Source organism: Ornithorhynchus anatinus, chromosome 13, assembly GCF_004115215.2.
Source record: "Ornithorhynchus anatinus isolate Pmale09 chromosome 13, mOrnAna1.pri.v4, whole genome shotgun sequence".
Classification (NCBI taxonomy): domain Eukaryota; kingdom Metazoa; phylum Chordata; class Mammalia; order Monotremata; family Ornithorhynchidae; genus Ornithorhynchus; species Ornithorhynchus anatinus.
Window position 1 is genome coordinate 19522800 of NC_041740.1, and position 23987 is coordinate 19546786.

Sequence of the window (23987 nt, forward strand, 5' to 3'; positions counted from 1 at the left end):
AATGTGTCTACCAACTCTGTCATACTGTACTCTCCAAAGGGCTTAGTACAGTGTTCTACATACTGTAAGCGCTCAATAAATTCAATAGATTGATTGATGAACCCTAGTGGAACATGACAGGGCAGCAATGCTTTCTCTGCCGACAAAGGAAAAATAGGAACGGGATTGGAAAGACCAGTTTCCAACAGTAGAATTAGCTGCAAATCTAAGACAATAGGTCAATAAAGGCTATTGGCAAGTCATTAAAAACCTCTACCTTATTTCCTTCAAAGCTGTACCTGAGATCAATACAATCAGCCATTCTAGAAAAACGATACGTTAATTACCCTTTCCTGATCTATCTTTAAATGTTGGCCCAGGAGAAGTGGATTAGAAAAGTTGGAAGGAAGATAATGAACCTCATGTGGGACAAGAACTGTGTCTGATCTGATTATTTTGCATTTACACCAGGGTTTAGCACAATGCTTAGCACATAGCAAGTGTTTAACAAATACCACAGATATTATTGTGATTAATCTGGCCATTAGAGCATTAGAGCATCTTCATGTTCTGAAATACCTCTGAAGATAATGGCTAGAAACCTAGTGCTATTTCTTGGCCTTCACTGAATCAATTACTAATCTTTCCCTCATCAGTTAGAGTTCAGCCCGAATTAAATCACTCCCACTAAATTACAGAAGCTTCTGAGGAATCCAGCCAGGCTTTTAACACGATTTAAATACAGGTTTCAACTTTCTCTCCTGCCCTCCCATGAAAAGAAAAAGTTGTTGCTTGGTTTTCCCCCAGACTCATTGAAATTAGAAGCGCATCCTAGAGACTTTGAAGAATACCGTTTCATCCAGGAGCCCAAACATTCACTGTCATATTTAAAAGAAAAAAGATAATGGCCTGCTTCTCTTTATTCTACATCAAAGATGATTGGGAATCAAATGAAAATCGCTCTCGGTGATCATTTTACACTATGACGGTCATGAACTCCTTGAAGGAAAAGCTGGTACTCAGCAAAGAAGCTAGATTGAGAACCTTGGAAATGAAAGCCTCCTTTACATGCGAGCCACAGTTTGAGTTTTGTATTCTTTACACTTTCTCAACATAAGCATTTGGAGCCAATGTGCAAGGATTGCTTTGAAGCCACACTCTCCAGTGTCCAGGTGAGGTCTGACCTCTTGTTCACGCAGCCATTAAGACAGATGGAGAGAAAAGAATGAAGTGACATGGCCTAATGGATAGGGCATCGGCCTGAGAGTCAGAAGGTCCTGGGTTTTAATCCTGGCTCTGCCACTTGTCTGCTGTATGACCTTGAGCAAGTCATTTCACTTCTCTGTCCCTCTGTTACCTTATCTGTAAAATTCCTCACCTCCGCCAAACCGATTCTCTTCCCCTCTTCAAAACCCTACTTAAAACTCACCTCCTCCAAGAGCCCTTCCCAGACTGAGCTCCTCTTCTCCCTCTACTCCCTCTACCACCCCCCTTCACCTCTCCGCAGCTTAATCCTCTTTTCCCCCCATCTCCCTCTGCTCCTCCCCCCTCCCTTCCCATCCCCTCAGCACTGTACTTGTCCGCTCAACTGTATATATTTTCATTACCCTATTTATTTTGTTAATGAAATGTACATCGCCTCGATTCTATTTAGTTGCCATTGTTTTTACGAGATGTTCTTCCCCTCGACTCTATTTATTGCCATTGTTCTTGTCTGTCCGTCTCCCCCGATTAGACCGTAAGCCCGTCAAACGGCAGGGACTGTCTCTATCTGTTGCCGACTTGTTCACTCCAAGCGCTTAGTACAGTGCTCTGCACATAGTAAGCGCTCAATAAATACTATTGAATGAATGACATGGACTGTGTCCAACCCGATTTGCTTTTATTCACCCCAGTGCTTAGTACAGTGCCTTGCATAGAGTAAGTGCCCTCTTTCTTCTGAGAGCTTGACTATGACCTGTAGGCCATCTCATATTCTTTTGAAATCATCCAGCCCTGAACCCACTCCACTGACCAAATTCCATGTCTCTGGGTCTTTTGACAAGGGCGTGGGTCATTTCAAATCTTGAAATTTTCGCTCAGAACTAAAAAGAGGTGAGGGGTGCTATTCGTCGGGTGGGATTCACTCAATGACTCAAGCAGATAACTTAAGATCAGGTGACAGTGGTACAGTGAAGAGAATTACAGGATGCTGTGCCTAGGTTCACAGAAGTGATATTTGTCAAGCACTTACAATGTGCCAAGCACTATGCTGAGCCCCAGGGTAGATACGAAGTATTCAGGTCAGACAAAGTCCCATCCCCACAGTACTCACAGTCTAAGAGGAAGAGAGAACAGTTACTTTATCCCCATTTTACAGCTGAGGAGGCGGAGGCCCAGAGAAGTTTAAGTGTCTTTCTACTACTAGGAAGTTACCTGACCAGGGCATGATAGCAGCATCCTGCCATGATTCTTGGGGGATCTATTTTAGTTCTCAGGATCTTGCCGAATTTCCTCTCCTCATCCCTGATCTCACTGCATGTCCCATTCAAGGGCTGACTGACCACCACCACACAATCAGTTCTCCTAGATTATGGTTCCTGGATTCTCGGAGAACCTTGATGGTCAGTAAGACTCTTGTCCGGGTAGTCAAGGGCTCCATAGGAATTCATGGGTTAGGAAGTGGACGACTGGAAGATAACCATTCCATCTATTCTTCTGGATACAAGTTCCAATATTATTGTCACGCTTCTCAGAATCTGAATGATTTGCACCCCTGCTACTCATTGTCATTTAACACAGTACAATTATTTTAACTGTAAAATTGTCATGGCAATTTTACTGTATTAAATTCATCAAGTTTGCAGAAACGGAAAAAAGCATAACGCACTGCACGATATTGAATACAAGAACTTAAGCACCATCAGCCTCCTCGATGACCTCCCTGTCTTCAGTCTCTCCCTACTCCAGTCCATTCTTTACTCTGCTGCCTGGATCATTTTTCTACAAAAACGACCAGATCGTACCTCCCCCATCCTCAAGAACCGCCAATCGTTGCCCTACCACCTTCATAACGAACAGAAATTCCTTACCAGCTACCGGCTTTACTGCACTCAATCAACTCAACTCCTCCTACCTTTCCTTATTGATTTCCTACTACAACCCAGTCCACACATTTCGCTTCTATTATGCCAACATAGTCCATTTTGTCTATCTGGCTGCCAACCCCAGCATATGGGGTGCATAGGGCACCCTAAATTGGAAAACACTGAATAAATAATAACAGTAACTGGGGAAAGTAGACACAAGTGTGCATTTGTGTGTGTGTGTGTGCACGCGCGCACTTTTCCATAAAGATATCATCATCAATGGTACTCCCTTAGCGCCTACTGTGTGCAGAGAATATACTAAGCACTTGAGAGAGTACAATACAAAGGAGTTGGGAGAAACCTCCCCTGCCCGCAAAAAGCTTGCAGTCGAGAAGGGGAGACAGGCCTAGAAAAACAATTCCACAAATTGAGAGGAAAATATACATTTTCCACATATCTTTGTCGACTGAATTATCTCAAGGTGATTTTTGACTTTCTGCTAATGGGAATCCTTAGATCACTTAGATAAAATGTACTCTTCCAAGAAAGTGCAACCGATTGTATTTTCTTTTTCAGGGACCAATAGGATTAGCATAATTTCATAACCATTCTTGCTGCATCTGCACAAAAGCAGCGGGCCCATGTTTTCCCCATAATGCTCTTTTCAAATGTTAATCTCATTCAGCACATTTCGACCCAGGGTGAAAGGTCGTGCCTCGGATTTATCCCTGACTGTTCCTATTAATTGTTTGGGTCTTTTACCGGGCTGAGCCCGTGTATTCCCAGATACCTCTGCTGTGACAAGAACAGAAAAAAGGCTCATGACTGAGCAGCTGTTACCCCCGCCATGCCAGCATGAAAGGATGATGTTTAAATTTGAATATTATAGGTCAAATCTCCGACGAGCTTTTCCGACACGCCTGGCAACTTGGCATTTTTGCATACGATTATTCCCCTCAATAATTCCGGGCTTGCAAAAGCAAACACATTTGATTGCATGTTCTTTGATGGCACTGAATGTAAGTTTCTTCAAATGAGATCCTAATCCAAGCTAAACTCTTCGTTATATGTTTGCTTAAACAATTTTTACAGTTCCTTTCCTCCGAATAATTTGATAAGTTTAGATAGTAGGTGATCAGGACCTGTGATTCAATCCGTCAGTGATTTATACTGAACACTTACTGTGTATAGAGTACTGTGCTAAGCACTTATGGAACAAAAAAGTTGATAGACGCATCCCTGCCCAATAATAATAATGATAATAATAATCATAATTGTGATATTGGTTAAGTGCTTACTATGTGCCAAGCACTGTTCTACAAGCTGGGATAGATACAAGGTAATGAGGTTGGATAGGGTACCCATCCCACATGGGGCTCAGAGTCTTCATCACAATTTACAGATGAGAGAAGTATCGTGACTTGTGCAAGGTCACACAGCAGATCAGTGGTGGACCTGGGATTAGAACCCAGGTCCGTGCTCTATCCACTAGTTGTCTTTCCCTTTATCAATTTGGATTGACCACCTGTGACTCTACCTACTCCTCACAAACTTACTGGTAATGAGAATGAACCCATAGGAAGCAGGCTTAAAAAATGGTTTTGCTAGAGTCCAATCAATCGTATTTGAGCGCTTATTATGAGCAGAGCAAACTAATAGCTTGGGAGAGTACAACACTATATAATAGACACAGCCCCTGGCCACAAACAGTCCATGATTTTTTTTATGGTATTTGTAAAGTGCTTACTCTGTGCCTGCCACCATACTCAGCACTGAGGTAATCAATTCAATCGTATTTTTAAAGCTCTCGCTGAGTGCAGAGTACTGTACTAAGTGTTTGGGAGAGTTCGATACAACAATAAACAGACACATTCCCTGCCCACAATGAGCTTACAGTCTAGAGGGTTGACTCTGCTCTTGACTCTGCAATTAGGTTGACTCTGCTCTTGCAATTCTGTTCCCATTACATTAGTCTACTTTAAATCCTTATAAATCTAGACCTAGTGGGAACCAGGGCCCCAGCAAAACTTCACATAAAAGACAACACACCCCTGGAAACAAAATGATCGCAACTTCATCCTCAGGAACGATATGGACCTTACACATCCAAAGTTTTGTCTTTCAAAGCCCTCTGAATTCAAAATATAATAATGATAATTATTGTTAGTGACATTTGTTAAATGCTAGGTGCCAAGAACTGCACTAAACCCTGGGGTTAGATACAAGTCGATCGTAGAGCTCTCAATCTAAGGAGCTTGAACATAGTAATAGTAAGCAATCAATACATATGACTGACTGAATGATGGATGAGATCAGAGACAAGTAGCTTTGGTTTTGCATGGCCTAATCTCCATGAGTATTAGGGTATAGAATACGGCTAAGGGTAGGGTAATCCGGGCAGTTTGGATTTAAAACTTTTTTTATTTAAAAAAAAATCACATTTTTCCCAGAGAGGTCCAGCCTCTTGGGTGAAACTTTTTCATTTCTGGAGAGTTCCCCCTTGATGACCATTTATAACAACGGGGACTTTTTCTTTCATAATACAAGATGCCATCTTGAATAATTGCTGTGAGGCCTGCAGTTTTCACCCACCCTCTCCTGAGTTCTTTCTCTGGGATTGGGACAAGAGTTTATTTTCTTAGCCACTTGGATGTTGACCCAAGTTACCCTTCTCCTTACACTTTTTGTGGCACTTCAGTGCTACACTCAGTGCCGGAGTGATACGAGATCATGAGATCTGACACAGTCCCTCTCCCACATGGGGCTCATGGTCTAAGTGCGAGGAGGGCAACAGGTACTAAACCCTCATTTTACAGATCAGGAAACTGAGAAGTCCTGTGACTTGCCCAAGGCCACCCAGCAGGCCAGATTTGGCTTTGCCTTTCGACCAAATCATGTGTACTTTCAACTCTTCTACTAATGACAAGCCCCAGATGCCCAGAGTGGAACTTCAAAGAGGTTGGATTCTTGATGTTATTTCGCACTTTTCACTGTAAGCAGAGTGTAATTTCATGAAAGGCCTGCTTCACGGACCATTTTAATGGGAACTGACAACTCAGCTGAGAACAAGAAAACTCTTTCAGCAGCAACTATCAGGCTGCCCTTCAACATGATAATCACTGTTCTCGTGAGCAGTCCCTGGAAACGTGCCATGCTCCAGGTGCTTTGTTATATAAAGTATAGATACCATCACCACTCCCAATGACCTTGAAACCCACCCAATCCAAAGCCCACCTGGACACAACCACGTCACTGGTGGATGTTCACAAATAACAACAATAACAATGTTGGTATTTGTTAAGCGCTATGTGCAGAACACTCTTCTAAGCGCTGAGGTAGATACAGGGTCATCATGTTGTCCCACGTGAGGTTCACAATCTAAATGCCCATTTTACGGATGAGGTAACTGAGGCACAGAGAAGTGACTTGCCGACAGTCACACAGCTGACAAGTGGCAGAGGCGGAATTCGAACCCATGACCTCGACTCCCAAGCCTGTGCTCTTTCCACTGAGCCATGCAGCTTCCCTAAAATACCACTATTATTATTACTATTATTATGTACTCTTCAGAAGCTATTATTATCACTGTGCTTATCATTATGGTATGAAGTGCTTACTATTTGGCAAGCACTGTTCTAAATGCTGGGGCACATACAAGTAAATTAAGTTGAACACAATCTCTGTACAATAAGCAGTGAGGGAAAAAAGGCATTTTTGTTCGTCTTTCTTTAATGGTATTTGTTAAGCTCTCACAATGGGCCCCCCCTCTCAGGCTGGCACCTGGAGAGTTTCCAGTACTCTACCAGTCTTGGCTAAGGCAGGAAGAGTCAAGCAGAGGCATACCCATTCCATTCCTAGCTTGGGAAGGGGCTAGCCAATGGAAGGCCATCTGCTACAAGTCAAAACTCACCCGTACTGGGCAGCAAACCACTTCTGTATTTTAACTAAGAAAACTTAAGGATCCAGTACCAGAACGATTGTAGATGGACGGTGGGCATTCTGGGAGAGATGTGTCCATAGAGTTGCTAAGGAACGGAGGTGACTTGACAGCATAAGACAAGACACTATATGCCAGGCAGTGTACTGAGCTCTAGGGAAGGTACAAGCTAATCAAATTGGACACAATCCACGTCCCTCATGGGGCTAAAAGTCTTAATCCTCATTTTACAAAAAAGGGAAACTGAGGCACTGAGAAGTTAAGTGACTTGCCCAAGGATCCAAAGCAGGCAAATGGCAGAGCCAGAAGCAGGACTCAGGTACTCCTATTCCCTGGCCTGTGCCCTTGTACAAAGTTTGCATAACAAAACCACCTATGACATCATGTCAGAGTCACTTTGCTTTTCAGTGCCTCAGTTCCTTCATCTGCAAAATGAGGATTAAGACTGTGAGCCCTATGTGGGAAAGGGACTGTGTCAAAACCAATTATCTTCTATCTATCCAAGCATTTAGAACAGTGCCTAGCACATAGTAAGCGCTTAACAAATAGCACAATTATTATTATTAATAAATATCCTTACTCCTCAAAGAACACTTTTTAAGCAGGAGAGCCAATTCTGTTTTGCTTTATTCCAACTGAAGAGCCTACCAAACTGTTTTCCATTTTCTCAGAATCATTACTGCTGGTTTGGTCTGAAACACTTTGAATCCCAATCAAATGTGTTTTACCATCTGCCTTTGACTACCCCCACCTACAGACTCCAAAAAAAAACGGGGGGGGGGGGGGGCGGGAGAATAGCAGGTATTAGAAAGATACTTTAAAGGTGTAAATGTTCCTTCCTATCAATTGGGCTAAATGATCATTTCAGCACGCAATGCATGACAAAATCTCTCTCTGGCGGAGAATAGCACAAATCACCTTTATTGCTCCCTGTCCTTTCAAGTAAACGGACATTGAAATAATTCATTCTTGGCCGAGCTGGGGTGGGTTTTAATACATCTAAAAGGGCAAGGCATTGCTTTTTCTGCTGAAAGAAATTTCTCAGATGGCTGGCCCAAGGCCAGGAAGGAAGAAAAAAACAAAAACACCCAACAAAAAAACAGGAACCAGATTCACTGCATTTGGAAGCTTTACCAGTTTGGCAGAGTAGAAGCCAAAAGCCAGCAAAAGAGATAGATTTTCCAGGGTTAATATTTCAAATGGTGCACAAGTCATCTGGGGTTTTAATAGGTCCTCGTCTCTCCGTTTGAAATGTTTACCAGATATCCTTACTTCAGCCACCCACACCTCACTGGGGTGAAATCATGGCCATCCCTAGTGCAGGCTGGAATTTCTCAACGCCTGACATATTCACTCAAGACCCCAAATGTTTTCTGTGCAGCCTATAGGAAAGAGCCCGGGGCTGGTAACTACCAACCCGGGTTCGAGCCCCAGCGCTGACGTTGTCCTGCTGGGTGACCATGGGCAAGATGCTTCACTATTTTGGGCCTCTGTTTCCTGCTCTCCCTTCCTCTTAGATTGTGATCTCTATGAGACCAGGATTCTGGCTCACAGAGAAGCAGAGTGGCTTAGCGCATAAAAAATAGGCCTTGGAACCAAAGTACCTGGGTTCTAGTTCTAGCTCTGCTACTCGTCTGCTGAATCACCTTGGATAAGTCACTTTACTTCTCTGTGCCTCAGTTCCCTCATCTGTGAAATAGGGATTGAGACTGTGAGCCCTCTGTGGGACAGGGACTATGTCCAACCGGATTAGCTTGTACCTACCTCAGCACTTAGTACAGTGCCTGGCACATAAGTAAATGCTTAACAAATACCACAATTATCACCACCAACACCACCACTGATTAAAGCCACCCGGTAGGAAGCTCTTGTCATGTCTGACCAGCTGGGGAACATGAGTCCCCAAAGGGGCATGGTTGGCATTTCAAAAATTTCAAGAGCTCCTATCAGAGAGCTCATGATGTTGAAGGAATGAATGCAAAAGTTCCTTGGTCTACAGGATCTTCTGCCATCACTGCCTTCCTCTTTCTCACCAAGTACAGAGAACCTCAACAAGTGGGTGCTCAATAAATACTATTAAAGATGCCAACCTCCAAGACGAGATCTCCTCCCAGGGGAAAATTGGGAAACAAGTTTTACCTATGGGCCAGCCAGAACCACTGTGATATAGATAGGAGTGATGTTTTCTGGCAAAACCTCTAAGATGATCAGAAGGCAAAGGGACAAGAGCACAAACATTACCAGCTACTGCAAAACACCAAATATGATCCTAAAACAAGACGGTCTCTGTGTGTCCGATATCTCTGGAGATGTTTATTTCCTCTTAGCTTCTGGCCACACAAGCATGCAGTGTGGCATAGTGGATAGAGCATGGGCCTGGGAGTTAGAAGGACCTGCGTTCTAGTCCTGGCTCCACCACATGTCTGCTGTGTGACCTTGGGCAAGTCACTTGACTTCTCTGGGTCTCACTTTCCTCATCTGTAAAATGGGGACTAAGACTGTGAGCCCCACGTGGTACATGGACTGTGCCCAACCTGATTACCTTGTATCCACCCTGAGCTTAGAACAGTGCCTGGAATATAGTAAGTGTTTAACAAATACTACTAAAAAAAAAAAGGGGGAATTTCACCATTAGCAGCATCTTCTTCAAATATAAAGGGCAATTTTATTTATTTCAAACAATCAATTGTACTTATGGAGTGTTATGTGTAGAGTACTTTACTAAGAGCAATGGATATTAGGTATAGTCTAAGGGGGAGGCAGACACTAAAATAAATTACAAATATATACATAAGTGTTGTGAAGCTGAGGCGAGGGTGAATATTAAATACTAAAAGGGAACAGATTTAAATGCATAGGTGATGCTGAAGGGATAACATTTCATTTCATACTGCGTGTGTGTGTGCGCACGCATGCACATGTGCACACATAGGCACACAGAGAACCCTGGAGAAGCAGCAAGCCAAGTGGCTAGAGCACAGGCCTGGAAATCCAAAGGTCCTGAGTTCTAATTCCAGTGCAGCCAACTGCTTGCTCTGTGGGCAAATCATTTAATTCCTCTGTGCCTCAGTGTCCTTAATTGTTAAATGGGGATACCCATTTCCCCTTCTACTTAAGACTGTTAGCCCCATGTGGGACAGGGACCGTGTCTGATCTAATTAACCTGTACCCACGCCAGTGTTTAAAATAGTTTTGGACCCATAGTAAGTGCTTAAACAATAAAAATAAAATTTTAAAAAAGCCAACAACGAAACATATGCACCAAAGTGTGTACATATACATACAGGTCATGACAAGGCAAGCTTATTTTCAAACTGGTGGAAAAGGTTTTTGGATCAATCTCTGAAAACTGATGCCAGTACCTGGAGCTGCCAGCCGGAAGCTGCATAAGCAGGATGGGAGTAAGAAGGGAGAGGGAAAGTGCCAAGAGGGTGGAGAAATGGAAGGTCAATCTGTGAAGCTGCCAGAAGGAAGGGGAGAAGAGATGAGGGCAGAGGAATAGAACAGAAGAGGGAATGGGGAGGAAAATGACTCAAGAGAGAAAATCATTTTCCAATGGCGGTAAAGCTGAGAGCTGAAATGCATCTGCTTCTTGGACCGGTTTCAAATCCTAGACTCCGAGTTCGATTTCCCAAAAAAAAGTGAAAGGGGAAAACCCTGAAACGGGAGACTTGTTAGCTACAGTAAATGCAAACTCAGTCCCAGGAAATAAATCAATGGCATTTCCTGAGTGTTTACGGTTTGCAGGGCACTGTACTAAGCATTTGGGCGAGTTCATATGAAGGTTGTAGATGCAATCCCTACCCATAAGGACCTTACAGAAGAGAAGAAGAAACAGATTTCAGCCAAACCCACCTTCTAGGGCAGAATGTTTTCTTGACTTTTCCCAATTTACTGTGGTAAAAGTAACCAGTAACACTGGGATAACACCTGTTTCTTTATTTTCCCCAAGTAAATCTTTCTTTAGTTTCTGCTTTCTTGTCCAACATCATACGTTACAAATGATTTATGTCTATCAATGTCTGCCTCCCCCTCTAGACTGGAAGCTCGTTGTGGGCAGGGAAGGTGCCTATCCCCTCTATTGTATTGTACTCTCTCAAGCATTTAGTACGGTGCTCTGCCCATAGGAAGCACTTCATAAGTACCACTGATGATGATTGATGATCCAACTGCAGTTCGCACTGTGAAGAACGGCACGACCTAGTGGACAAAGCACGGGCCCTGGCCTCCGAGGATCTCTGAGGCTCGTTCTGGGCAGAGAATGTGTCTGTTTATTGTTATATGTACTCTCCCAAGTGCTCAGTACAGTGCTCTGAACACAGGAAGAACACAGGAACACTTCATCATGTACCACTTGTGACTTTTTGAGCAAGTCCCTCCTTTCCCCTTGAACTGTGAGCCCCTGAAGACTATGGGTCATGTCTGAAGCAATGTCTTTGCACTTCTAACCAGTGCTTGGTATGATGTCTCACCAAATGTGCTGACAAATGTTACCATTAATACTATCACTACCAGAGAAGCAGCATGGCCTAGTGGATAGAGCACAGACCTGGGAGGCAGAAAGATCTGGGTTCTAATTATGGCTCCACCACTTGTCTGCTTTGTGAGCTTGAGCAAGCCATTTCACTTCTCTGTGCCTCAGTTACTTCATTTTGTAAAAGAGGATTAACACTGTGAGCCCCGTGTGGGACAGGGACTGAGTCCAACCTAATTAGCTTGAATCTACCCCAGTGATTAGAATAGTGCTTGACATATTAAGTGCTTATAAAAGAAAAAACCTTTCATTAAGCAACAGAATGAAGAAGCACTCACTCACGCGTTGCTTTAGATTTTTGCAAAGCCACGCTCTTTCAATACTCTACTATAAGCAGAGTAACGATTCATTCTATGCTCACAAGAGAATAATGTGACAAAGGAAATCATGAATTTAACAATAATAATAATATTGAGGTACTTTTTAACTGCTTACTATGTGTCAGGCACTATACTAAGAGCTGGAGTAGATACGACCTAGTCAAGTTGGACAAAGCCTGTCCCACATGGGACTCAGAGTCTTAATCCTTATTTTACAGATGAGGTAACTGAGACACAGAGAAGGGAAGTGACTTGCCCAAGGTCACGCAGCAGACAAGTGTCAGAGCCAGAATTAGAAGAATTAGAACTCAAGTCCTTCTGACTCCCAAATCTTGTCCTTCAATTCATTCCAGGCAATAGTTTCCTAGCACCTATCCCAACTGGGTGAGAAGCAGCTTGCCTTAGTGGGTAGAGCACAAGAGTCAGAAGGAACCGGGCTCTAATGCCAGGGCTCATCGTTTTACCAAATACCACAATTATTTTTGTATACATATTCGGTAGTTACCTAAAGGGTAGACTATAATATTAGACATGTGAATCCAGAATATGTACCTATAATCTGTGCATTCACTCAGGAAGAGATATGGGGTTTATTCTCACTGCACATCATTCCTAAATCCTCAGAATTCCACCAGGAAAATGCAAAGAAAGCATTTCCAATTCTTTGAATCCAAGTGAGATTTATTTTCTTTCAAAATCTTCTACAGATTCCCCGCTGGCAACACAATGTTGTCTTTGGAGAGGCAACAGATTCTGCTGATAGCATATTCTGGAGTGAAATTTCATTTTCCCAGGGATGGTCAGAGGGCAGATCTAACATGGATGGGTGCTTTTTGACTTCAATCACCAGAAAAGAGGCAATGTCATCCTTGTGCAGACAGCCCCTCCTAAGATCAAAGCAAGGCATCATGGCAAAAGAGCAGTGTGTCTGGTGGAAAGAGCACAAGCCAAGGAGTCAGAGGATACTGGTTTTAATCCTGCTCTGCACACACCTCTCTCCTAAAAAAAAGAAAATTCATTTTTTTTTCCTCAACATCACAGCCTGCTGCAGTATAAACAACATCTAGAATAAAAGAAATATCAGTAATTTATTGATTTATAGTAATGTCTGTCTCCCCGTTTAGACTGTAAACTCATTGTGGGCAGGAAATATTTCTGTTTATTCTTATATTGTACTCTCCCAAGCACTTAGTACTAAGAACAATAATTATGATATTTGTTACGTGCTTACTATGTGCCAAGCACTGTTCCAAGAGCTAGGGTAGATACAAGGTAATTAATAATGTTGGTATTTGTTAAGCGCTTACTATGTGCCGAGCACTGTTCTAAGCGCTGGGATTGACAGAGGGGAATCAGCTTGTCCCACGTGGGGCTCACAGTCTTAATCCCCATTTTACAGATGAGGGAACTGAGGCACAGAGAAGTTAAGTGACTTGCCCACAGTCACACAGCTGACAAGTGGCAGAGCTGGGATTCGAACTCATGAGCCCTAACTCCAAAGCCCATGCTCTTTCCACTGATGTCCCACGTTGGTCTCACAGTCTCAATCCCCATTTTAAAGATGAGGTAACTGAGGCACAGAGAAGTTAAGTGACTTGATCAAGGTCACACAGCAGACAAGTGGCAGATCAGGATTAGAACCCAAGACTTCTGACTCCCAAGCCCATGCTCTTGCCATGAGGCCATGCTGCTTCTCTCAGAACAGTACTCTGCCCACAGTAAGCACTCAATAAATACGATTAAATGAATGAATGGATTCCGGCACTTTTCTAGTTTTTTTTTTTAAGAGGGTACTTCTTAAGTGCTTACTAAAATAAAAAAAAAATTCATCAAGGCAGGTGGGTTGTTTTAGTCAGTGGGATCTGAGGAAAAACTGAAATGGCTGAATGTGAGGGTAGAGGAAAACACATCAATCCACTGTGCCAGAATCTACCCCCATACCCTCCGACACCCGGATGATGAAGAGAACGGGCTCCAGGAACGAGACATGTTACGACAACTGCCTCTGTCGGAAACAAGCCGGAGAAAACCCGCTTAACCCCCTCTTCCCGCACACGGAGGGTTTCTTGCCCGGTTAATTGTGCACTTTAAAAATCAGCTCAATTTGTTAATTGCTTTTTTAAAAACAATTAAGTATTAATTACAGTTATGGCTAGAAGCTCTCGCAGTTAGGTTTGGGTTTTTTTTTTCCTTCCTCTGAGCTGCCGATGTTTGTACAGCCACTGCCTGTTCCAATTGGCTGAGGACACGGTTCCCTGCCAACACTCCGCGTTCCAGAAAGCGAGTGCCTACGAGCGGGATGATGTAGTTTTGAAACAGGGATGGTTTTGTGCTTGGTGGCAGTGGAGCAGCATTTCAGCCTAATGGTTAGACCACGGGTCTGGGAGTCAGAAGGACTTGGCCCAATCCCGGCTCCGCCACTTGCCTCCTGGGTGACTTTGGGTGAGTCACTTCACTTCTCTGGGCCTCAGTTACCCAGTTTTACCGTGGGGATTAAGACTTTGAGCCCCTGGTGGGACAGGAACTGTGTCCTACCCAATCTGCTTGAACCCACCCCAGTGCTTCGTAATAATAATGATGATGATGATGGTATTTGTTAAGCACTTACTGTGTGCTAAGCACTGTTTTAAGAGCTACAATGGCTGGCAAATAGTAAGTGCTTCACAAATATCATAAAACAAAGTTCAATATAATAATTTTAATGTTCGTTAAAATTAGGTGGTTTTTTTTATCATTAACAGCGCTGTAAGTACAATGGTCTTATGTAGCTGAGAATGCTTACCAAGATTTGAATTTACCTATGTTACGGCTATGTGAATTTACCTATGTGTGGCTGAGAAAGTCAATGTGGGATCCACAGCCTGAACCACTGGCTGCACACAAAGACTGTCCTTGGTAATTGTGGCATCTGTTAAGTGCCTACTATCTGCCACGCATTGGGGTAAATACAAGATAATCATGTGGCACAGAGTTACTGTCTCACATGGGGCTCACAGACTAAGTAGGAGGAAAAACAGTTATTGAATCCCCATTTTACAAATGAGGAAATCGTAGCCCAGAGAACTGACTTGCCCAAGGTCACACACCCAGCAAGTGGTGGAGCCAGAATTCAAACTCAGATCCTCTAACTCCCATTCCCTTGCTCTTTCTGGTAGGCTCTGCTGCTTCTCCTTCACTGTGCTGCTCTCTGGTGAAGTGGAGTAGGGCAACAGAATTGACAGAAGTGTTTTAAAGATTGACAGTTGGGAGACGCTAGCAGAAGCTAGATAAGCTTCATTTTCAGTGATCAGATTTTTGGTATTTGTTAAGTGCTTACTGTGTGTCAGGCACCATACAACGAACTAGGGTAGATACAAGCTAATCAGGTTGGACACAGTATATGACCCGCATGGGGCTCATGGTCCTAACGCTCCATTTTACAGATGAAGGGACCGAGGCCCAGAGAAGTGAAGTAACCACCAAGGATCACACAGCGGACAAGTGGCGGAGGTGGAATTGGAACCCAGGTCCTTCTGATTCCAAGGCCAGGGCTCTATCCAGTAAGACACACTGTTTCTCAAAACTGGGCAACACTGTTGGAGCGGAGGCTGGGGGAGGATTGGGTCACCGAGAGGGATAAATGAATACAGCCCCAAGCACTGTAGGTAATAACCCACAGTGGAACTGTCAGTTATACACCTGCACAGTGATAAAAATCTAACACATGGAAATGGAAGAGCAGGAAACAATTTTATCTCCTGCACTTCCCTCACATTTCTAAGGGGCTGTCCTAATAGTATGAGGAAAATTTGTTCCATAAATACTCTACATCCACCACCAAAAGGTAGTATTTGAACAGCTTAGAGTCCTTTGCCACCCCACAAACCTGTCAGATGTGCATGCTTGGAAAAATGGATCATATTCAGTTCAGTGCTTTGCAGGAATGTGAGTTGGTGTTAAAAAAAAAAACACGATCTCAGTTGATATCTCCTAGGTTTCAGATTGAGCACTTAGTTTCACAAGAATGATCTAATGTAGGCATGTTCTTCTAACTCTAGTGTTAAAAGGGAAATAGAGAGGGCTCATCTGCAGCGAATCAGCTGTAAGACCAGAGGTACAGGTCATTGGAACAGAAAGAAATTCTGATATACTACCAGTCTCCTTTTTTCATTGCTTTCCCAATGGAAGTGTACTGTGATTGGAAACAATCCTAGCTGGGCCAGCCCTTCAGTCTCTCACAAAGCATTCATCAAATTGGAAGATAAGCGAGTCTTTTTTTTTTAGTATCTGTTAAGTGCTTACTATGTACCAAGTACTGTACTAACTACTGGAGTAGATAAAAGATATTCAAAGATATTCACATTGGACACAATCTCTAACCCATATGGGACTAGCAGTCTAAGTAGAGGGAGAAGGAATTAATCTCCATTTTACAGATGAGGAAACTGAGGCTCAGAAATGTTAATCGACTTGCCCAACGTCACACAGCAGACAGCAGACAATTCTACTCTTAAGTCCTCTTTCAAAAGAAGAAGCATGGTCTAGTGGATAGAGCATGATGCCTGGCTGTCAGGAGCTAGGTTCTAATCCCTGCTCCACCACTTGTCTGTTGTGTGACCTTGGGGAAATCAGTCAATCAATCATATATATTGAGTGCTTACTGAGAGCAGAGCACTGTACTAAGAGCTTGGAATCGTAAAATATAACAAATACATTCCCTGCCCACAACGAGTTTACAGTATATAGTCACTTCACTTCTGTCTCCTCCATTACCTCATCTGTAAAATGGGGATTAAGACTCTGAACCCTGTGTGGGACCAGGACTGTGATCAATCAGATTAACTTGTATATACCCCAGTGCTCAGTACAGTGCCTGGAACACAGTAAGTGCTTTAATCCCACAAAAAAAAAAAAAAGGCAGAGCTAAGGCTGGAACCCAGGTCCTCTGACTCCCAGGACTGTGCTCTTTCCACTAGGTCATGCTGTGTCTCTTGAGAGTGGACCTGAGAGAGTAGGAATTAAATAGAGGTGGTAAACATGATCCCTGCCCTGGCAAATAGTAAGCGCTTAACAAATACCATTGAAAAAAAAATCCTAAGCACAGTATTTTCCTCATAGTAAGTGCTAAATTAATAATATTCATTGATTAACTAGAGCAAAGGGAACACCTGTTTGGACTTGTACAAGTTAGAAGTTGAGTACAGGGTTATTAAGGGTGACTATTCAACCTGGACAGAGGGCTACTTTGGCCTGTGGGTGCAGGTATGACCAGCTGGAGAGAAGTCACTATGCCTTGGCCACAGATTCTCTTTTTTTTTTTGATGGTATTTGTTAAGTAAATACTATATGCCAGGCACTGTACTAAGCACTGGGGGTAGATGCAAGGTAATCAGTGTGGACACAGTACCTGTCCCTTATAGACCTCACAGCTTTAATCTCCACTTTGCAGATGAGGTAACCGAGGCCCACAGAAGTGAAGAGACTTGCCCCAGTTCACACAACAGAGAAGTGGAAGAAGCCAAATCCCTCTGACTCCCAGGCCCAGGTTGTATCTGCTAGGTCACCCTGCCTAGCCAGAAGCGCCGCAAGGTCTTTGGGTGAGTTTAATACTAATTTAATTCAATTCAATCGTATATATTGAGTGCTTACTGTGTGCAAAGCACTGTACTGAGAGCTTGGGAGGTACAATATAACAATCAACAGAGACATTCCCTGGCCACAAGGAGCATTATTTATTAAGCGTCTACTGCGTATTTACTGAATGTAGAGAGATGGTCATTCAGACCCTGTCCCTGCCCCACAGGCACCTTCCGATTTATGAAGAAGGGGCATTGAGAAGATGGTTCTAGACCCGCAAAAAAAGATGGAAAACAAGATAAAGAAAACAACGACGATAAGAACAATAAAAGTAATAACATTTATGGATAAAGGAATGTTTCTCTGGTTCCACACACTGTTCTGGGCAAAAGGAACAGAGTGGGCAGACGGCAAATCCCACAAAGGGAGATCGTTAAGAGATTTCAGGTACAGCATGTGTGGCAAAATGTGCTTTCCTTCACAATTTTCATTTTTAACAGCAGAAATAACTTTCAAGTGCAAGACATAAAGGGGGCCCCTCATGGAGTTCTGGGGAGGTGGGATTTGGGGGCAGAGCTTTAGGGGGCAAAATAGGTGAAAAGAGAGGGAGATAAAATAGGGCGAGAGTGAAAAAATGGGAGGAGGGAGGGAAAATTGTCTTTTTCAATTCTCTACATGCATCCATGGCTGTGTATTATTTTCAGTGGTGCCTCCTTCAAGCAGGAAAGGCAGATATGTATCTTACGTATGCACACGTTAATGTATCCTTGCAATACATTTCCAAAAGCATAAGCCTGATTCTCAGTTATACGTTGTAGAAAGCTTAGTCACTTTTGGCCACTGTACCAATGTTGCTGTATTTTAGGTTCCAATTCCAACCTAGTGGCCAGAGCAAGGGCCTCGGACTCAGAAGGACAGGAATTCATTCATTCATTCATTCATTCATTCAATAGTATTTACTGAGCGCTTACTATGTGCAGAGCACTGTACTAAGCGCTTGGGATGAACAAGTCGGCAACAGATAGAGACAGTCCCTGCCGTTTGACGGGCTTACAGTCTAATCGGGGGAGACGGACAGACAACAATTGCAATAAATAGAGTCAAGGGGAAGAACGTCTCGTAAAAACAATGGCGACTAAATAGAATCGAGGCGATGTACATTTCATTAACAAAATAAATAGGGTAATGAAAATATATACAGTTGAGCAGACGAGTACAGTGTTGAGGGGATGGGAAGGGAGAGGGGGAGGAGCAGAGGGAAATGGGGGGAAGAGAGGGTTAAGCTGCGGAGAGGTGAAGGGGGGGGTGGTAGACGGAGTAGAGGGAGAAGAGGAGCTCAGTCTGGGAAGGCCTCTTGGAAGAGGTGAGTTTTAAGTAGGGTTTTGAAGAGGGGAAGAGAATCAGTTTGGCGGAAGTGAGGAGGGAGGGCGTTCCAGGACCGCGGGAGGACGTGACCCGGGGGTCGACGGCGGGATGGGCGAGACCGAGGGACGGTGAGGAGGTGGGCGGCGGAGGAGCGGAGCGTGTGGGGTAGGCAGTAGAAAGAGAGAAGGGAGGAGAGGTAAGAAGGGGCAAGGTGATGTAGAGCCTTGAAGCCTAGAGTGAGGAGTTTTTGTTTGCAGCGGAGGTTGATAGGCAACCACTGGAGTTGTTTAAGAAGGGCAGTGACATGCCCAGATCGTTTCTGCAGGAAGATGAGCCGGGCGGCGGAGTGAAGAATAGACTGGAGCGGGACGAGAGAGGAGGAAGGGAGATCAGAGAGAAGGCTGACACAGTAGTCTAGCCGGGATATAACGAGAGCCCGTAACAGTAAGGTAGCCGTTTGGGTGGAGAGGAAAGGGCGGATCTTGGCGATATCGTAGAGGTGAAACCGGCAGGTCTCGGTAACGGATAGGATGTGTGGGGTGAACGAGAGAGACGAGTCAAGGATGACACCGAGATCGTGGGCCCGAGAGACGGGAAGGATGGTCGTGCCATCCACGTGCCCTATGGAAGTCTGGGAGAGGACCGGGTTTGGGAGGGAAGATGAGGAGCTCAGTCTTGCTCATGTTGAGTTTTAGGTGGCGGGCTGACATCCAGGCGGAGACATCCTGGAGGCAGGAGGAGATGCAAGCCTGAAGGGAGGGGGAGAGGACAGGGGCAGAGATGTAGATCTACGTGTCATCTGCATAGAGATGGTAGTCAAAGCCTTGACAGCGAATGAGTTCACCAAGGGAGTGAGTGTAAATGGAAAACAGAAGAGGGCCAAGAACTGACCCTTGAGGAACTCCAACAGTTAAAGGAATTCCAATCCCAGCTCTGCCACTTGTCTGCTGGGTGACCTTGGACAAGCCACTTATTTTCTCTGTGTCCCAGCTACCTCACCTGTAAAATACGAACTAAGACCTATCAAAAGTTTAGCACTTACCAAAAGCCGGGAGCTAAGCAATTTGCTCCTGGGTGATGGTGGGGTGGAAATGGAGCCCTAGAGAGCAGATGGTGTTGCAAGAGAAGCAGCATGACTTTTTGGCTAGTGCATGGGCCTGGGAGTCGGAGGGCCTGGGTTCTAATCCCAGTTTTGCCCCTTTTCTGCTACGTGACCCTGGGCAGGTCACTTCACTTCTCTGTGTCTCGGTATTTCATCTGTAAAATGGGGACTGGGAGACTGTGAGCCCCATGTGGGACAGAGACTGTGTCCAACCTGATTTCTTTGTATCTATCCCAGTGCTTATATACAGTAGCTGGCACACTGTAAGTGCTTACCAAATAAACATCCAGAAAAAATAACCAGGGAAACTGTCCTCAGGAGAAAGAAAAAAATAATAAAATTACATATAAAATACGACGAATCCACAATGGCAGTTCACTAGTCAAACCAACTATTAAACCATGGAAAGCACATCTGCCTGCCAATTCCAAAGGAACACCTCAAGGAAGATTTGTGATGTTTACCACCAAATTGCCAAAACCACTACTCAAATGTGGAAAGCCTTTGCTTTCTGGAGATGAGAGATCACGGCTCAGGGCTGGCTTCTTAACCCTGTCGGAGAGAGTGATGTAAGGCCTATCCCAAGATGTGAATGCAACACACATATTTTCAATTTCCCAGAAACCCTGCTTGGGTCTGGCCTAGGGTGACAGATTCATCATTGTTTTGGTTTTTTTTATCCTCACTATCGCTCTCTCCTCCACTATTCTAGCAGACATTACAGAGTAATGTACATTCTTCAAAAAGACTGGGCTTGTTTGCATCATGGAAATAAATGTTAGCTAGCTGGGGGCTATAGTTTTTTTGTATAATCACAGACACGTTACAGATTGAAGCAATGTGGTCCAGTGAAAAGAGCAGGGGACTGGAGGCAGAGAAACTGGGTTCTAATCCCGGCTCCGCCACTTGTCGGCTGTGTGATGCTGGGTAAGTCACTGCACTTCTCTATGCCTCAATTCGCTCATCTGTAAACTGTGGATTAAGACTGTCAGCCCCATGTGGGACATGGACAGTGTCCACTCTAATTTTAATAATGATGGGATTTATTAAGCACTTACTATGTACCAAGCACTGTTCTAAGCCCTGGAGTGGAGGGGGGGGGGATTCAAAGTAATCAGGTTGTCCCACGTGGGGTTCCCTGTCTTAATCACCATTTTCAGATGAAGGAAGTGAGGCACAGAGAAGTTAAGTAACTTGCCCAAAGTCACACAGCTGACAAGTGGCAGGGCCTGGAATAGAACCTACAACCTTTGACTCCCAAACTTGTGCTCTTTCCCCTGAGCCACACTTATCTTGCACCTACCCCAGCTCTTAGTACAGTGCCGAGCACATAGTAAGCACTTAATACTATGACATTTAATAAAAGATAGCCGACAAGTATTAGTGCCTTCATTTGTTAGGCTCATATAATATTATAGAAATTAACATAAAACAATGCGCTTTGGAGGAAAAAAAATGCATTTTTCCCTCACAGCTTGTTTTGGAAAAATCTTGGGGAAATAAGTCTAAAGAGGAGAAGGTGTAGGATGCATTACACTCTCTGCCACTGATTCCTTTAGAAATTCTTTATTAAACAGAAAAAAAAAAAGTCCAAAGCATGCCAGTGGAGTTAATCATAAGAAAAAAATCTATACTTAACCTAGCAACTTGAAAATACTGGATAAGCACTGAAGTCCACATTCAATTTCTGAGTTTTTAAAAACACTATTGCACTTCTTATTCCCATAGGCTCTGAAGCATCGAGTCAGCAATTCTTCCAATTGACATTTTCAAGGATGAATACTCAATTTCTCAGAATGACTTCAATCCATCCAAGGAGCAGGATAGAAAAGGGTCTTTTCACCCCTTGGGACCTTACAGAGACCCATTCTATTATGTGACAGGACTTATATCCCTGTCCATAATTATTTCTATTGTCTTTTTTCCCCCTATAGACTGTAAGCTCACTGTGGGCAGGGAACGTGTCTACCAACTCTGATATATTGTACCAAGTGTTTAGAATAGTGCTCTGCACACAATGAGCACTCAAAAAATTTCACTGATTGACTTTTTTTAGGGTATTTTTTAGGAGCTTACTGTGTTGAACACTATGCTAAGCGCTGGAGTAGATACAAATTAATTAGGTTGGACACATCTCTGTGTCAGTAGGAGCGAGAACTGAGGCACAGAGAAGTTAAGTGACTTGCCCAAGGTCACACAGCAAGAAATTGGCAGAGCTGGGATTGGAATCCAGGTCCTTTGATGCCCAGGCCCATGCTCTTTCCACTATGCCATGCTGCTTCTCAATTGATTGAGAAGATAGTTATGGCAGAAAGTGCTTCAATCAATCCTCAAAAATCATAAGTGGTATTTGTTAAGGGTTCCTATGTACCAAGCACCATTCCTGTCCCACATAGGACTTGCAGTCTAAGGGGGTGTGAAAACAGATGAAGAAACTGAGGCCCAGAGAAGCTAAGTGACTTGCCCGGTCAATCCTCCAGGCATGCGATAAACCGGTATTAGAACACGAGTCTCCTCACTTCCCAGCCCCTCCTCTTTCCACGAGACCACGCTGCTTTTAAACTGGGCCCCAGAGCCCCAAGATTTTAATAGACTTTATCGGCTATGGAAACGAAGAGAAACCAACAGAGTTTATAGTTACAGCTTGGTCTAGTGGATAGGATCCACACCTGGGAATCAGAAAGACCTGGGATTTATTCCAGGCTCCAATACTTGACTGCTGTGGGACCTCAGGCAAGTCACTTAACTTCTCTGGGTCTCAGTTCCCTCATCTGTACAGTGGGGATGAAGACTGTGAGTCCTATGTAGGACAGGAACTCTGCCCAACCTGATTTGACTACATACATTCCAGTGCTTAGTATAGTGTCTGACACATAGTAAGTGCTTAACAAATACCACAATTATTATTATTCTTATTAAATAGTTCAATAAAGATGGAATTCAGATTATTGCAACATAAATCTGGGAGAGCTCCAGAGCCCAGTCTATGAATTGCAACATCTGAGTGATCTCAATCAACCAATCCATTGCATTTAATAAGCACTTACTGTGTGCAGAGCTCTATACTAAGCGATGGGGAGAGGACAACGCAGGGAAGTTGTTAGGTTCTCTGCCCACAAGGAGCTCACAGTCTGGCAGTGGGGACACAGACTCTAAAGCATGGTACCCTTGTCTCTAAGGAAATGAGCATGCATTTTTGTTTTCTTAATGGTATTTGTTAAGCGCTTACTATTTGCCAAACACTTGTCCTTAAGCGCTGGGGTAGATTCAAATTAGTAAGATTGGACACAACCCCTGTCCCACATGGGACTCATAATCTTAATCCCCATTTTACAGATGAGGGAACTGAGGCCCGGAGAAGTTAAGCGACTTGCCTGAGGTCACAAAGCAGACAAGTGGAGGAGCCAGGATTAGAACCCAGGTCCTTCTATACCCCAGGGCCTGCTGAAAAGGGCCTACATATCCAGGACTCTGGGAATAGCCACAATCTATGGAGCATGTTGGCTCACCCTCGGAGCCTAAATGGTGATAAGGCAATCAAGCCCCTGCTGCGCCTTCCCTGCTTAATGGCACTTTGCAAAGCTTGCAATTTCCAGGTCCTTAATTAGCTGTTGGCTATTACTTTCCCACTTCGCCCTAATGGAAACATTGACTCTACTCGGGTAGTGATGTTTGCGAACCGGACTTTTAAATGAGTCAATGGTTTATTATCAAGTCTGCAACTGAGACCAGAGGAATCATCTCTGTTGACAAACTGTGAATGACATGATGCTTCCCCTGGGTTCAGGCAGTGGGAATCTCCCCCATCACCGCCCCACCAAGCCCCCCGCCCCCCGGCCACTCCCTGCCAACAGCCTGAAGATTAGACATACACAGAAAAGAAAATTTCAGATGGGAGTGGAGCTGGTTAAGGTCACAGTGTGGCCTAGTGAGTAGAGCCTGGGCCTGCAAGTCAGAATAATAATAATAATGATGATAAATAATAATAATGGTACTTGTTAAGACTTAATAAGTGCCAAGACTGTTCTAAGCACTGGGCTTAATCAGGTTGGACACAGTCCCACAAGGGGCTCACACTTTTAATCCCCATTTTTACAGATGAGGTAATTGGGGTCCAGAGAAGCTA

At 43.9% G+C, this 23987-nt stretch overlaps 1 protein-coding gene and 1 non-coding gene across 2 annotated transcripts in view; one reads left to right on the plus strand and one right to left on the minus strand.

Moving 5' to 3' along the window:
* Window positions 1-23987, minus strand: part of PLXDC2 (plexin domain containing 2) — a 236243-nt gene that overhangs the window by 166881 nt on the left and 45375 nt on the right. The window lies entirely within an intron of this gene.
* On the plus strand, window positions 6810-6947 carry LOC114816282. The gene has a single exon (XR_003764047.1). It is a non-coding gene; the product is annotated as a small nucleolar RNA SNORA7 (small nucleolar RNA).